A 5,107-nucleotide genomic window follows, 5' to 3' on the forward strand; every position below is an offset into this window, starting at 1 on the left:
TGTGAGATCCAGAGGAGCGTGGCGGCCTGATCCACCGCCCACCTCTTCCCGTCTTCGAGCACGACTAATATAAGACGTATTTACGATTTCTACATTGGTGGCCTGTTCACCCAGAGCATCCGGAGCTCTGCACCATGGAGCCTAGCAACCTCCACGAGACCGTCTGTGTTGTGTCTGTCTGTAACTGCAACTTAATCAAGCTTTCCAGCCTACACCATTGCCATCTCGGTGTAAGTAAACAATCTTTTAAACTACCGATACGCGTCCGTGCCTAATTCCAGAGCGAAGGCCTTCCCTCTCCGCCCCCGCGTGCCCGGGCTGCTGGCCACAGCCTGCGTGCAGCGCGAAAAAGGGCTCGGGGCGCTCCTGGCCCGCACAGTATTCAGAGCAAGCCAGAGCCCTTCAAGCCCCACACCCCCAGCACTGCTGCAGGGTGTGCCCGGTCCGGCCACCACCACTCTGTGCTTGGGGCCAACCCCCTCACAGCAAGAAGGGGCTTAGTCAGCCACTGTCCCTGAGCACAGAAAAGCTGCTGGCACCACAGCAGGGTCTGTCCCGCCTGGCAGCAGCAGCTGCTTCGCCTGTGCTTCGGGCCAGTGGCTGAATGAGCCCCATCTTGCCTGGAAGGGGCTTGCCCTGAGCCCAGACACAGCGGCGGGGGCTGGGCCCTGCCCCTGTCCAGCACCTGGAGCGGCAAGCAGTGAGTGACCGTGATGGGCAGCAGCCCATCACAGATTCCTGGTATATGAGCTCCTTCCTGGTGGGGGCTGCTCTGTGGGGGGCTTGCAGGGCTCTGGTCTGCTCCAGACCTCGGTGTTGCTGTGTGCAGCCCGCTGCAGCTTTGCCAGTCCTGCAGCGCAGCACCCCCACTGGTAAAGGTCTTGCATTCCCCCACATTATGATAGCCGTTGCTGCCCCCAATGAATGCCCTGCCCTCTCCTGCTGCAGTGGTGGGGCGGGAGCACAGCTAGACGCTGGCTGGCAGGGCTCCTTTGGGGGGTGGGGGGCAGGGAGAGGGGTTATTCTTCCTCCCTCCATTGTCCAGCAGAGGAGACAATAGGGGGCCTATTCTAGAACAGGGAGCATAGTGGCAACGGCGAGCAGACCCAGCTGCCAGTGGGGGTAGAGGGGTGACTCTCTCTCCTCCATGCCCCCTTCTGCCTCAGGGGCCATGGTGCCCCACTGCTGCAGCAGTGAGGGGGGAGCACCCAGCGGACCTGGCTCGGGTCCATGTCGGTGGGATAGAGAGGGGGGAATTAAACCCCTCTCTGGCCAGTTCAGCCTACTGGCCATGCCCCCCAGCACAGCTTCCCTGCAGCCAAGGGCATACTGTAGCGCCCCCCGGCTCCTGGCCTGAGCAACTGCAGGCATGTGCCTGCACTGCCTCAATCCAAAGAGAATGTTTGTCCTGTTACAAACCACTTCAGCCTAGGCAGGTTAGATTAACCTTCAAAGGTCGAATCAATTCAGGCTCTGGTTTTTTGCATGTCTGTCCCTAGCCACTTGCGGCAAATTTGCTGCCAGTCCGCATCCACAAGTGTGGTACTGCTCAGTATCTACTACGCAGTTAATCTAGTGCCTGTATTTACAGGTACTAGATAGCTGCACAGTAGCTTAAATTTTTCAGCACAGTAAATGCCTCACACATGTAGACTGTGATACTTTGCTGTACAGTAGATTAGTCTACCATGCATGGTAGAATTTGCACAATTTCACTGGCAAAACAAGTATCAAAATCTAATTTGCACATGGTCATGAATGACGCATGCCCCTGGCAGTGGTGGGAGCGTGGCAGTGGTAAGCAGGAGCTCCCACAGATGCCGCTGGCACTGTCAGCAGCGGGGGTGGTGAGCACCAGCCAGAAGTCAGCAACCACCCACAGATGCTGCCAGTGGCGATTTGTGGACCGCTGGCAGCATTGGTGGCGGGGTGGCAAGTGGCGACATTGTCAGCAGAGGCTTTTTGTAGGGGGTGCATCACCACACTCAGGGGGTGCATGTACACCTGCTATGCATTGCCCCTGCCCATGGTACAAATTTCTTCATTGTGAAATATCCCCGCTTGATTCTATTTGACATAGATGATCAAGATTAGGAAGTTCTGATAATGAGAAGATATCCATGTAACATGTTTGGTCTTACTTGAAATAATAAAGTATATATTGAAGAAACAAATTATCATCGGAGATGGTACAGTGTTATCTGCAAGGGTAACAAATGCTTATTTTTAGATGTGGTTTCCTTGTTTTTCATTTCAGTACTAGGAAATGCTGATCAAACACTCCATGAGAGCTTCAAAGAAAACATTCTGAGAAGGCAAAAATACTCATCTGGCTATTTGCTATAGCATGTAGTTGGTATGCTATAGCACATAACTTAGTTATAAGTGCTCATGAAATTCCTAACATAGCCAGAAAACCCTCTCTATACCTCTCTCATTTCACATGTATACTAATGCTCATTTTAAATGAATAATGAAAGAATAAATGAATAACAGCAAATTTATGAAGCACACAGAGCACTCCCCACAAAGTTAAATAGTTTTAAAGTTACTTGTGTTGTAATTTGTACCCTTTCTCCCAACAGGACAGAAGTTTTTCCATTGCTTGTCATTCATTTTATCCAGTGAATATTAAAAGTAAGGTGCAGTGGCTCAGCTTCAAAAGGAGGGCTTAGAAAATTGCTGATTTATGGTGTGGTGGTTAGAGCCCTAAACTGGGATGATTGGCAGAAGGAGATACATATTCAAACCCCATCTAGGTGAGGGGAGCCTAAAACCTGGGTCTCCTTCCTAGGTGAGTGCCTTGACCATGCACTATTTGGGCCAAAAAAACAAAACAAATGCTGCCCTCCTTTAGCAGTTAACACAGGGGTGGGCAATTATTTTGGGCAGAGGGCTGCTTACCAAGTTGTAGCAAGCTGTCGAGGGCCGCATGGGTGGCCCCATCCCTTGACAGGCCCCGCCCTCTGGTCACCATCTTGGGACCAATGTCCCAGTGTCTTGGGACCAATGTCTTGGGGCCAGCACTGGTGCGGTCCAGAGTGGGGCACAGACTGGCAGGGGTCTGTGAAGCTGGGCTGGGCTGCACCAGCAGGGAGGGGGGAGCTGGCCCAGCTCCATAGAGCCCCTGCCAGCTGGGACCATGTGCCCCTTCTGCCCTGCTCTGGGCCCTGCTGGGGCTGGCCCTGGGACACAGATGTGGGCCCTGCTCCCGCACCCGTTCACTCCCAGTGCTCCCCCAGCCTTGCGGTACAGGTGGGGCGCAGCGTGCAGCCCTGACCCCCTGCTTGCCAGCAGGGAAGGAGCTGGTGTGGAGCACAGGGAAAAGCGGCCTCTCCTCTGCCCCATGGCTGGTGCTCCCTGCTGCAGCCGCTTGCAGCCTGCACAGGGCTGTCCTGAGCAGGCACAGGCAACCCCAGGCAGGCTGAGAGTGGCTGCAGTCTGGGGCGCTGGCCACGAGGTGGTGAGGGGCCGCTTTTCCCCGGCACTCAGCACCAGCTTGTAACCCGTCCCCACTGCCAGTCTGGGCCCTGCACTGGCTCTGGGCTCACCCATCAGAGCTGTGCGGTGGCAGCAGCCTCGGCCCCGCTGCTTGATGCACCAGCCAATGTTTGCTGCTGCTACCCACCCAGAGCTCACATGCTGGGCAACAGCAGCAAACATTGCCCAGTGCGGCAAGTGGTGGGGCCGCAGCTGCTGCTCCTACAGCACAGCCCCAATGGGTGAGCCTGGAGCCGGTGTGGGGCCAGGTTACAAACTGGTGCTGACCAGGGTGGGGGGAGGGAAGCAACCCCTCACCTGCTCGGTGGCCGGCACCCTGTGCTGCAGCCACTCGCAGCCCTGCGTGGGGATGGTTGTGCCTGCTCAGGACAGCCCCGCATGGGCTGTGAGCAGCTGCAGCAGGGAGCTCTGGGCATGGTGCAGGGGAGGGGTCACTTTTTTCCCTGGGCTCCGCACCAGGTCCTTCCCTGCTCTTCTTCCCTTCCCCCTTGAGTTTCCCACACTGGTGCAGCCACATGGTCCCAGGCCAGAACCCCTGCTGGGGCTTCTGGCTGGGGGGGCAGGGCCAGGTAGGCCCTGCTGTTGCAGGAGCTCTCCAGGGCTTCCCCTGGGTCCTACTGCCCTTGGTTCCTGTCATCTTTGACAGGAACCAAGGACAGATGCATTTTAATTTTCTAATTTATTTATTTATTTTTTTTTACAGGCTCCGCATGCCAGATAGAATGGCCTCGTGGGCTGGATGTGGCCTGCAGGCCATATTTTGCCCACCCCTGAGTTAACATCTGCTAATCATGGGTTTTGCTGGACAGGATTTCATGAAGTATGTATGTGTAACAGGGCAAAGTCAGCCCTGTTCCTTTTGATGTTACTAAGTTGCAAGTATGGGAGGGAGAGTCAGGTCAGGGACAGGACAAAGTTAATTACTTAGTAAACACAGTTGGGAAAGGGATTCTACTTACGGTGAATATTAACTGATTAGGAGCCAGCAGCTACTTAAGTTCACAGCAAGGGGTTTTTCTTTGCCTGCTGGGGCACAGCGTGAAGAGATTCAGCAGTGATGCCAGAAGTGGCAGACCCAACCCTAGAGCAGCTTGCTGATGAGACTGGCTGACTGGGTGTAGGTAACCATGGTGACTGGTGAAGTAAGGAGGTGAGGAAGAGAGCAGAAACTTACTGGCTGAGAGAAGGTTCCACAGAGAGGATCTCATTGGTACCACAGGAAAGAGAAAAGAGAGTGGGACTGGAGTGGAGCTGACTGACTTGCAGGAGTGGGCTGCAAAGTGGTGGAGACCGCGAGCTGTGAGAACAGCCGGAACCTGCGGGGAAGTTACTAATAAACCAGTTTTTTTTTTTTTTTTTTTTTTTTTTATCCTGCTTCTGGGGTGATTTGATACACCCTCTCTCTTTGGGGAATTAACTTCTTATTCTTCCATCATTCCAAAGCATGGCAGGCAAGTCCCAGAGGGAGAGATTTCATTATTCACCCCCACCCGGCCACAGTATGCATGCTGAATACCTGCTCAGTAGCTGAGTAGATGATTAGAGGTCCACATGGCATGGGTAACAATTGCATGCTGTGTGTCCTTCCCCAAAATACTACTTCAGC

Source organism: Alligator sinensis, unplaced genomic scaffold (genome assembly GCF_000455745.1).
Source record: "Alligator sinensis unplaced genomic scaffold, ASM45574v1 scaffold528_1, whole genome shotgun sequence".
NCBI classification, from domain to species: Eukaryota; Metazoa; Chordata; order Crocodylia; family Alligatoridae; genus Alligator; species Alligator sinensis.